General features: G+C 39.7%; 1 long non-coding RNA gene across 2 annotated transcripts; it reads left to right on the top strand.

Moving 5' to 3' along the window:
• The first annotated feature begins 4,582 nt into the window (after positions 1-4,582).
• On the top strand, positions 4,583-10,114 carry LOC125255570. Of its 2 annotated transcripts, XR_007181936.1 has the most exons (8): positions 4,583-5,444; positions 6,807-6,854; positions 6,939-7,045; positions 7,133-7,303; positions 7,396-7,823; positions 8,231-8,409; positions 8,718-8,890; positions 8,977-10,114. It is a non-coding gene; the product is annotated as an uncharacterized LOC125255570 (long non-coding RNA). The 2 variants fall into 2 exon arrangements; XR_007181935.1 differs by having other exon boundaries at positions 4,583-7,045.
• Positions 10,115-11,965: the final 1,851 nt, after the last annotated feature.

The following is an 11,965-nucleotide window of genomic DNA, read 5'->3' as shown; positions in this document are numbered from 1 at the left end:
AGTTCTTGTGTGGAAGAAGAGTGCTGACCTCCGCATCTGTGTTGATTATCGCTGGTTGAATTCACGCACGATAAAGGACGCGCATCCTCTTCCTCATCAAGCCGATTGTCTTGCTGCCCTGGTAGGGAATGCTTTGTTCAGCGCGATGGACCTCACATCTGGCTTCTACAACATCTCCATGTGTGAGGAAGACAAGAGACTTACAGCCTTTACCACACCTCTGGGTCTCTATGAGTTCAATCGTCTTCCACAGGGGCTATGCAACAGCCCAGCGAGCTTCATGCGGCTTATGATGAGTATTTTTGGAGACCAAAACTTCCTTACTCTGCTGTGTTACTTGGATGATCTTCTAGTGGTGGCTCCCAGTGAACAAAACGCCCTGGAAAGGTTGGAGATGGTCTTTGACAGATTGAGTACTCATGGGTTGAAGTTGGCACCTAAGAAATGTTACTTCCTGAGACGGAGTGTCAGATTTCTTGGCCATGTCGTGAATGAGCATGGAGTCGCGACCGATTCTGACAAAATTGCAGCCATTACTGCCGTCACCGAACAGAACTTCATGATGAATGATGGAGTGTCACCCTCACCAAGAAAGATCAAATCCTTTTTGGATATGGTCATGTATTACCAACGGTTCATCCCTAACTGTTCCAGTATTGCCAAACCACTCTTCACTTTAACTGCCGCAGCCAAAGGAAAAAAGGGCTACTCAAGAGGAGGCACTATCTTCAGGAAACTCAGCCCGTCAGACTGGACTAGAGAGTGCGTTCAATCCTTTGAACAGCTCAAGTCAGCTCTTCTGAACTCTGTAGTGTTAGCTCACCCTGACTTCACCCAGCCATTCATTCTTTCTACGGATGCCTCTTTGGATGGTATAGGGGCGGTATTATCACAAATACCCGAAGGGGAGTCTACGGCACGACCTGTCGCCTTTGCTAGTAAGGCACTCACACGGGCTCAGTCCAACTACCCCGCGCACCGTCTTGAGTTTCTAGCATTGAAATGGTCCGTCTGTGATAAATTTAGCCATTGGCTAAAGGGACATCCTTTTACGGTCTGGACGGACAATAATCCCTTGACTTATATCCTAACGAAGCCGAAACTAGACGCGTGCGAACAGAGGTGGGTGGCTAAGTTGGCCCCGTACACCTTCGACATCAAGTATATACCTGGTGCCAAAAATGTGGTCGCCGACGCATTGAGCTGTCAGCCATTTGTCCCCAGCCGTGTGAGTCAGAGACTAGTGGCAGAGCCCTACAACCATCTGCTTGAACAGTCTGAACAGATAAGAGAGGACACCGTTCAGAGTTCCTTTAGGCTCAGCGCAAACTGCCAGTGTGTTGGACATCCTTTGGATCAGTGTTCCTTGTCCTCCGATCAGGTTTCTGCTGTCTTGGAAGCTCATGCACAGTGGGAAGTGGGAGCACAGAATAGAGTTATATCTGGGCTTGCTCAAGAAATCCAGCAGACATTACCAGTTGGTCAGAACCCCTTACCTGTCTACTCACTGAAAGAGCTTCAAGAGAAGCAGGAAGGTGATCATGTGCTTTCAAGAGTTCTCTTCTATGTGTGTCGAGGTAGGAGACCGTCTCGTAGAGAAAGAGCTAAAGAACCTTACAAGGCTCTGAGGCTACTGAAGCAATGGGACAGACTAAAGCTGTTGGATGGTATATTGTACCGCATCTGCAAGGACCCAGTGACTAAGTTTACACGTCACCAGTTCATTGTCCCTGATTCGCTGGTCAGTGTAGTCCTGTGCGGCATCCACGACGAGGCAGGCCATCAAGGCCAAGGAAGAACGTTGTCTTTGGCAAGACAGAGATTTTCATGGGTCGGTATGGAGAGTGACACCCGAGAGTATGTAAGATGCTGTCAACGTTGTGTGGTCAGCAAAACCCCTGAACCAGAGGGAAGAGCCCCGTTAGAAAGCATTAGAACCACCAGCCCATTAGAATTAGTGTGTGTTGACTTCTGGTGTGCTGAGGATTCTTCTGGCAAGAGTGTCAATGTATTAGTGGTAACAGACCACTTCACGAAAATGGCGAATGCTTTCCTGTGCAAGAACCAGTCAGCAGCTCAAGTCGCTCGTCACTTATGGGATAAGTTCTTTTGTGTCTATGGATTTCCACAAAGAATCCTCTCAGACCAAGGAGCGAACTTTGAAAGCAGGTTGATCAAGGAACTTTTACAAATTGCTGGCGTACAGAAGTCACGAACCACAGCATATCACCCGATGGGCAACGGCCAAGTCGAGAGGTTTAATCGCACCTTGGGTAATATGATCAGGGCGTTGCCTCCGAGAACCAAACAAGACTGGCCGCAAATGCTGCAAACCTTGACTTTCGCTTACAACTGTACTGCACACGAGTCAACCGGCTTTGCCCCGTTTTTCCTCATGTACGGTCGGATTCCCAGACTGCCTGTCGATTTGATGTTCCAGAGTGTGGATCGGGATAACAATGTCACAGACTATGACCAGTATGTCAGAAAAATGAAGGACGATCTCAAAGAAGCTATGTTACTTGCACAGGCCAACAACACTGCGAGTCAACAATGACAAACTGAGCATTACAATAAAGACGTCAAAGGCCGTGATGTTGCGGAGGGCGATTATGTGTTGCTCGCCAACAAAGGAGAGCGTGGGCGACGCAAGCTAGCTGACAAATGGGACTCAACTTTGCATGTTGTGGTATCTGTGGATACAAGATGTCATACCTACCGTGTGAGGAACACTCGGACCAATCAGGTGAAGGTGGTTCACAGAAACTTGCTTTTACGAGCCAACTTCTTACCTGTTGACGAGAGGGAAGACTGTGTAGAACCGGCCTTCGACGACTCCATGTCGGGCTGTGAGACTGAGTCAGAGATTGACACTACTCTAAATGATTCCGAGGATGCTGGTAACGATATTGATGGGTCAGCTCATTCCCCTGCTTGTCCATTAAGCTCATCAGTAGAAGAGGAAACCAGGGAACCCAGTTCTAGAACAGGACTAGAGCATGTCCCAGATGGATCGGTTCTCGGATGTGAGAATCGGGAAACCGTTCAGAATTCTGAGCCTGACCTCTCTACTATGGATATGGAGGAAGTTGATCTCAACACAGAAGAGGCCATGCCACCTGATGGAGTCTCTGGGGAGATTTTTCAGCCTTTAACTGAAACAACCCATCAAGTCAGGACTAGGGCTGGCAGATTTGTAAAACCAGTTAATAGGCTGATTCAAATTATGACCCAGAAAACCCTCCTACGTAGCCCTTCGCTCAGCCTTCTCTGGTCAAAAGCTTCCTAAGTGTGAGATGAAAATTTCCTATCAGTTGTTATTCATCTGGGGTATAATATAAGTGGTGATCAATTCAAGTATCTTTGTAGTAGTGTTTATGGCACTTATTTTGCGGGCAGACACTTGAGAGTCTGGCCAACTTTCTTTTGTCGCTCACCCAGTTTGTTGGGTAACATGTATGTTGCGTACAGGTACTGTAATTTTGTCAGAGTGATCACATCCCCAGTGACATTGAGTCACTAGTTTTAGACTAGTTTTGTGAAGTTCAGGGGGGTGAATGTAGCCTGTTGAGAAGAGATTATTTTATTTGATCATATTTTATTTTTGTGCAGTGAACTTCCCAAAACTATTTTTCTAATTATTTTAAGTCAATTAATTTCACTGAGTGTTGGATTCCTGCACGGGGCATGTATTGTTGTGAGTGGGAACCATTCATTGTAGTGTTTGTTCAAATGGGACGCTTGTCTGTGTTGCGCGCTATTCCTATTGGGAGTACGTGAGTTGCGTCAGCCTCAGAGCGCGAGTGGACGCTGATGAGGCAGGACGCACATTTTCTCTCTCCCTTCTTCCATCTATTGTTGGTATGTTTAAAGTTAATTATTTGGTCAAAGTTCATGAAATATGAAACGAAATGTGTTCTGAGTCGAGTTTACAAATGTATTTTTGTGCATTGATCAATTTATGCGAGTTTTATGCAACTCTTGTCAAGTCAAGTCAAGTCAAATTTATTTATATAGCGCTTTTTACAATTGGTAATTGTTTCAAAGCAGCTTTACATATTAGAAGCACAGAAAAAAGAGAAGTGGTTAAAAATAAGCTGTACAAGCAAGCGTGGTAATATGTAACATATACAAGATGGTGCTACATTAAGCCAATGTCGGCTGACTCCCAGGGGTGGAAAAAACCCCCTAGGAGAAAAACCCAGCGTGCTAACACTGGGAAAAAAGTCCTAGGAGGGAAAAAACCCCTTGGAAGATATATATAATATATGTAAATGGATATGGAGATCAAAATCTGAATTATACATTTTTATTATAGAGATTAAAAATAGATTATATATAAATATATGTAAGCGGATACGGAGATTAAAAATCTGAATTATAGATGCAGCCAGAACTGGATCTGTAGGCCCATTGTCTCCTGGGCTACGTTGTAGTCAGGTCCAGACACAGGTTCTCCATCTGATCTGGATACGGCCTGGATCCAGCACCCGGCAAACCTCAGGATAAGCAGAGAGACTGATATTAACGTAGATGCCATTCTTATTCTGATGTACAGGTATATCTAGTGTTGTAGGAAATGTTCTCGGTTCCGGCCGACCTAATTATTGCAGCGTAACAATCCTTTAACGGAATTGAAAAATGTTAATGTATTGATAATGTGATAATGTATTGTCTGACGCACTTGGAGCTAATTAACTCATGGTTTGTGCACAGCGTTTGACGGAAGAAGTTAACGCAACTGATGTTTCTCTGATCAAGTGTCCCATATTTTTCAGGTATGTTCAGTATGTTTTCAGGTATGTTAACTCATTGTATAAAATTATAGAATTTGTGTAATTTGGTTTATAATGTTATGGAGTAAATTTGAATATATTATCAATACTATTTTTCTATTCCCTTTTTCTATAATGCATTTAATTGCTTTGCATTTGTGTAATGCACTGATTTCACTTCTATAGTGTCATTGCGAATGTGTGTGATGCCTTGGGAGAATGTTTACATTAATTTTATGCATCATTCATTGTTAATAATACAAATTGAGACAACAATTGACACAGTGATATATTATCATTTTATTTTGAATTCTTTATTTTATGGGTTTAAATGCATTACTCAATGTTAAACAAATTGTTGTAACATCAGCCTCAGAGCGCGAGTGGACACTGATGAGGCAGGACCCACATTTTCTCTCTCCCTTCTTCCATCTATTGTTGCATTTGACGGAAGAAGTTAGCGCAACTGATGTTTCTCTGATCAAGTGTCCCATATTTTTCAGATCAATAAATGCTGTTTGGAGCTGGCCTGTTGTCTCCAGAGTAAAATTCCTTATGTGCAGAATCGGATCTGCTACAATTGCAAACAACCTATTGCACTCTGCAGTTTCAGAAGTGATTTCTACATGCAGGATTCACGCTCAAAATTGCTACCATAACCATAACACGGTACAAAAATATCCAATAATAGGAATAATAATAAGCAATGTAAACGCAGACTAGAAAAATATTAGAATTTTTGTATCAATATTTTTCAAATTCTATTCCAAGTATTTGTAAAATGACTTGATCTTATATGTCTCACTATACATTGCTATTCTTATTATGGTGGAGCCGTTGTTTACACATTACACCTGTACTTTACTATAGCACCCTCACTTATTTCAGAAGCAATGAATTGATTCTGGAACCGGACCAGCACTTAAACCGAACCGAACCGGAACTTAAATTGGATACACAGAAAAATGCACGTTAAACTCACAGCACATGCAGATGAAGCTTTGAGACGCGAATCATGTGCTTCTTGCGTCAACATTCTCATACCCGAGCAACCGATTTTATTAGATCAGCCTTTGTCATGTGATAAGCGCTCTAAGCTATATTGCGTGCGAGTTTGTTTTCGGTTCAGTTGACGGATGCTTTGCCAATGCAATGACTCAAAACACCGCGTTAGTGATCTTATGTTCATTATAAAACTGGCGGGACAGATTAGACTAAGGCGGGTCACCACTGCAATAATATAGTTCGCATGCATTTGATATAGACTGCAATAAAACAGGACAATCCATTTAAAAAGGCTATTATTCACATGCATGTGCTTAGCGTTTTAATAATTTGTTTATAAATTAAGTGTAACCTTTACTGATCGATTCGTACAGTGTGAAACCCACACCTTTACATAATCACCAGACGATCTCTTCTCAATGAACTGCTGATGAACTGATAAAGCCATAAGATGTGTTAATTTATATAACAATAGATGGCGGTAATGGATTGTTTTAGTTCGTGATCTGAAGACGCTGTGCTGCTTCAATGCATTGCAGGCTCATCAGGGATTTTGCTGTGCTCTAAACAATACTGGCAGTGGCGAACAAAATCGAAGCACCCCTAACATTACATCATTCGCTCAAACTGTTTTGCGTTCAATTTAGTTGCAGGCCTTTGTTAAAAATTGGGTTTACATGCTCTCAATAAGAAATCCAAATTGGTGAAATAAATGAGAAAATCGCAGCATCCAAACTGTCTTCCAAACTGCAAATGCTCTAAAAATACTATCTTGAGTGCAAAAACGTATGTATATATGTAAAAACGTATGAGCTACAGCGAAAACACCTCTTAACTGTAAATTAATTTACAGTTGACCTGGAAAAATACTGTTAACAACTGTAATACTCTTTTTGACCCATAATGCATTGCAAAATACAGTCATAACTTGTAAAATGGTAAAACAGCAAGTTTCTGTAGAATTTTGCTGTAAAAACTACAGCAATTTGTTACAGTGTACGTACTTTTAATGTGGTCTTTTAATAGGAGAGGAAGAAACTAGTCTATCAGGCTTGTGAGGAAAGACGTCAAAAGGTTTGTGTTTATAATAAATTAGTTTGATAAACTAGCTGAAGGTTTTTTTTGTTTTGTTTTTTTAAATGAGAGATCACATTTCAGGCTATTGAGGCAAGACGTCATCGAATGTCTGCATGTGAGGAACCCTCAGATGGGGTGTTGATCAAATTTAAATATCCAAATGGACACACCAATATGAGCCAATCCAGGTGATGTGTGTTCAGCTTGAGAAAATATCAAGTGTCTTCTCAGTGGTTCAGTGGGTTGTAAAACTGGACTGTTTCACATCTTTTTAGATCTTGTTTGACTTTGTGGGACAAGATGATATTGCCAGTGAAATCTTTGTGGTGCAAGAAGCCGCATCATCAAGATCAGTTGAGAGCAATTCCTCCGGGTCAATAATGGATCATGGCATAAAAGCATCCTCAACTCTATATGTGCTTTGGTTTTCAAATAAGGATGTACAGGTAAATGTGTTGCATTTTATTTCCTGACTCAAATGAAAACAGAATGTGTTTTGGTTTGTGCAAGCTCATGTATTGTGTATGTTTGTCTTCAGGAAATTCTCTCAGATCAACAAAATGATGGAGCTTATGCCCTACACCATACATCTCATGGTCAGTCATCACTGTCTGAGACCTCCACCCGCTCACTGCTGTCTGAGCCCTCCACCCGCTCACTGCTGTCTGAGCCCTCCACCCCGCTCACTGCTGTCTGAGCTCTCCACCCGCCCACTGCTGTCTGAGCCATCCACCCTCTCACTGCTGTCTGAGCCCTCCACCCGCTCACTGCTGTCTGAGCCCTCCACCCCGCTCACTGCTGTCTGAGCCCTCCACCCGCCCACTGCTGTCTGAGCCCTCCACCCGCCCACTGCTGTCTGAGCCATCCACCCTCTCACTGCTGTCTGAGCCCTGATGAGGGCCGTCCACCAGTCAAATATCTTTGAGGGACATGAGAAAGACCGGCAGTTGTCTCTTGATACTCAAGGTAGGGAAGCCCAAATTCTTAGGACTGTCCTCATTCAACTGGCAGAATTCTAGAAATGTATACACGGAAACCCATTTAAAAATGATTGCTCCCTTATTTCTCCTGTCTGATTTATTTTTTTTTTGTTTTGTTTTTTTTATGTGTTGGGCAGGTTTCATCCTGTGCTTATTGTCTGTATCGTCTTTTATTTGTTTAGTTATTTTGCCTTAATTTGTTAACTCCTGGTTAGGATTTTTCCATGATTCTTCGTTTCTTTAATGTACTGAAACACCTTTTTGAAACATGTTTTGAAAGGTGCAATAAAAAGTTATCTGTAGTAGCACTAATATTAATAATAACATTTTAAGGTATTAAATTAACAAGCATTACAGCAGAGCAAGATTTTACTGTTATTTCTTTAATTTTAGCTTTGCAGACTAAACTTTACACGTGGGTGGCAAAAATGATTGCTGTGTGTGTGGTCCATGGAGGAGTCGGTCCACATTTCTTTTCCTAAAGGCTTTTCCATCAAATCTGTGGGATACCAACACACCTGGCCACGGTGGATGAAGTTGGTGACCATACTTTCAGGGAACAGTTAATAAAAGTAAGCAGGAGAAAGGTGTTATACATTGAATGTACAGTACTGTGACACAGCCCTATTTTCTATTAACTTTCTATTATTTATTAATCGCTTCAAACGTGTTCAGGTTACCTGCGTCACTCGGCCTTCGGCCTCGTGGCTGCAGCCGAACCACAGCCGTGAGGATATCCACGAACATTCTCATGAACACGAGTGCTATATTGCTTAAACATCTAATTTATATAGGGAAGGTATCTTTACAAGCCAATTTTGGACTCACTCACTGACTCACTATCTCTTTCTTTTTTTTTTCTTTCTGTCTTTCTTTTTAGATACAGGAAGCAACAACAGTCCGAGGGACGAACGGTGCAATTGCAGAGGCAGCAGATAGTCTCAGCATTATAGGTGCCTTAAGACATGTGTCCAGTCTGGAGGAGAAGGACTCCCTTGTCCAGTCAGCTGCAGACTTCTTTGTCAATGGAAGATTGGCGACTGTCCTGGACCAGTAAGTGCCTCTCCTGTCTTATCTGTCCGAAAAATGAAATTGTCATTGGCCCAGGACAATTCACACATTGTAACATGTTTTTATAGGTTTGTTGAGGGGTTAAAATCCCTTGGTTTACTGGAGGAGCTGAGGAAGAATCCGGCAGTGTTCTACAACATGTTTGTCAGTGAGGAGATTCCACTACAGGCGAAGGACCTATGCACTTTATTTGACGTGGACTTCTCTGTGCAAGGCAGCAACAGGAGAGACCGAGAAAACATGACAATATGCTTTTGGCGTGACTGGATAATTGATATTGAAGGTATACTATTTATTGTACAAGTTATAATAACATGGACTTCATAAGTACAATTATTAGTGGTCATTTTGTTGTCCTGGTTGGCAGGAAAATAAATGCTGATAATGCCATAGTTGAAGTGACATTGTGAAGTCTGGTTGTGTGAACATGGGTAGCTCCCTTAAACTTGTTCATATTGTGTTGTAATATTTTACCAAAAACGTACTTGACTGAGGCTTTTGTGGTTGATATTCACCACAAAAAGTCCTCGATGTCAGCATGCAACTTCCAAATTGCTCCAAAGTAACGCATACAAAAGGTTAGGGCTAGGCGATATGGCCTAAAAATAAAATCAACATATGTGTTTTAAGGGGCCTGAATTACTGTTTCTCGCCACTTTCTTGTGTTACAGAAGGAGAATGCAGTCCAGTCACCCTAAAAAAATTTAAGCCAGTACAACAAAAAAAAATCTTGGTACTAATTTCCCCTAGCTTTTTCTTGTTTACTCAACTTTTGTAAATAACAGTTAAACTGACTGAAATTAAGTTGTCAGTCATACAAAAAATGTTTAGTTGAGTTAACTTAAGATTGTTAGTTTTCTGGAGAGGTCCAACTATTCTTTAACAAACTTTTTTAAGTTGGGCCAACTCAACATAGTGACAATTCAGCTCATAATTTATTCATGCAGCAATGCATGATGGGAGCCATGGATGCATTTTGATTGGTGGCTCCCAGAATGCACTGCAACATGTTTTTTGATGGCCACCACTGTTGAGATTCACAGACTGATTCTTGATGTCTGTGTCTCTAAATGCATTACCTTTTTTTATCAGAACTTTTGAGAGATTTTTCAGATTATATTGAGAAAGCTGATCTTCTGCTGTAGAATCACAGTGCTGCTATAATCAATAATGTAAATCTAACTCAGAGATTGGGCTCTAAATGAGTTCAGTGATTCAGGTCAAATAATGACTATGTGAAAACATAACCAACACCACCTTATCATCTTTTTTTGCTTGACTAGCTGTTACAACAGCCCAAACAAAATCTAATATGAAATAGTCAAGGGTAAGGGTCAAGAGCCCAACTAAAGCAAACCCTCATCTCCACGATGGTGGCTTAAAAATTGTGATTTTCTCCTTTGGTGATTCTGCTTGTTATCATCAGGTGTCTTCAATAATGCTCAATCATCACTCAATTTATCACTTAATTATCTCATTAACTCTGACACTGCTTCAATGGTACTTTAACTCAGTAGTGCGCAAACACATGAACACTAAGCAGTGTTATATAGCCTGGACATACTATTAGATAAATCTTACCTATTTCATTTACATATGACTTACAAATATGAATCACATTAAGTTTATTAGTTTGTTTATGTAAAAACTATGTAATCCAAATGGATGGAAATTTTATATGTAATTCAATTACATAAAACTTATGTTTAGACTGAATTTTTTTTTGAGCGCTGCCAGCATATCATCATATCGGCCTGATTTCATGTTAAAGCATTAAGGGATAACATAACAGCATGACCCTCTGTAATTATTAATAATAATAATAATAATAATTATTATTATTATTATAATTATAATAATACTAATTTTATTATCATTGTAAAATAATATTATTTATACAGTAGCCATACTTTAAATTATAATAATAATATCAATAACAACAACATAAATAATTTATATAATATATACTATTTTTAATAATAATTATTAATATTAATTATTATCATTATTTTACAATAATAGTATTCAATTACCATTAATTTACAATTATACATTAAGCTCATTTAACTGAGTTAAATTATATAACTTAAGTTATAAATAAGTAAAATAACTAAACACCAATTTTTCTTCACTGTACCATAACCAAATGGTTGCATTTTATTCTAAAATTTGCATTTGCTTATGGGAGGGCAGTTTCCTAAACGAGATTGACTTGACTCAAATAAATAAGTTAGCAGAAGTTTTTTGGTTGAACTTGCAAAGCTTTGTTCACAAAACTAATCGTTTTAAGTTTATGGAAAAACACCTGGATTGTGTTAAGTGTATTAAACATAGTTGTACTGACTTTTTCATAGATTTTTGCTGAGCCAACACAACAAAACCAGTTATTTGAACTTTTTTCAAGTTGGTTTTTTTACTGGAGTTTACATCTGGAGCTTCAACAGTGCCTCCACTGGGATTTCCACACCGTCCACAAATTCAGTTCCTTCATGAGGGCAACAGAATATTCCCAGAAGTAAATACTTGTATTCTTGTACTCCGCCTGCCGCTGCACTCTTCCTATGAAGCCTTCAAACAATACATGATGGAGGAAATTTTGCAAGCTCCAACCTGGACTTGCATGATGTCACTATGTGTGTAAAACTTATGAATGGAAATTCAGTTTTCACTTGAGCTATATTTGTGCTTAGAAGTTATTGAATAGAATGCTGTTGAAGCAAGTCACTGGTTCAGATGTTAATTTTAGAATCTCATGCACTTAAAAAAAAAAAAAAAACATTTAGATGCAGTAATCCTGTTCATTTTGCATGAGTAACAGTTCACTTCAGTTGATTGGCGGTTATTCTATATTGAGTTAACACAAACTTGTGTTGTTTTTTTGCTTTAAATTATTTTTGTTAATAATTTTATAAGTTATAAATTTATATATTTTATTTATTTTGAAAATGTATATTTTCTTTAGGTTTTACGAGACATATATTGGGCTTATAGTTCATGGTTATTATTATGACACTGAGTTTGATCTAATGAATTAGATATCCTTTATAAAACAACTGT

The sequence above is a fragment of the Megalobrama amblycephala genome, linkage group LG20 (genome assembly GCF_018812025.1).
Source record: "Megalobrama amblycephala isolate DHTTF-2021 linkage group LG20, ASM1881202v1, whole genome shotgun sequence".
Taxonomy (NCBI): domain Eukaryota; kingdom Metazoa; phylum Chordata; class Actinopteri; order Cypriniformes; family Xenocyprididae; genus Megalobrama; species Megalobrama amblycephala.
This window is presented reverse-complemented; position numbering and strand designations above follow the sequence as displayed.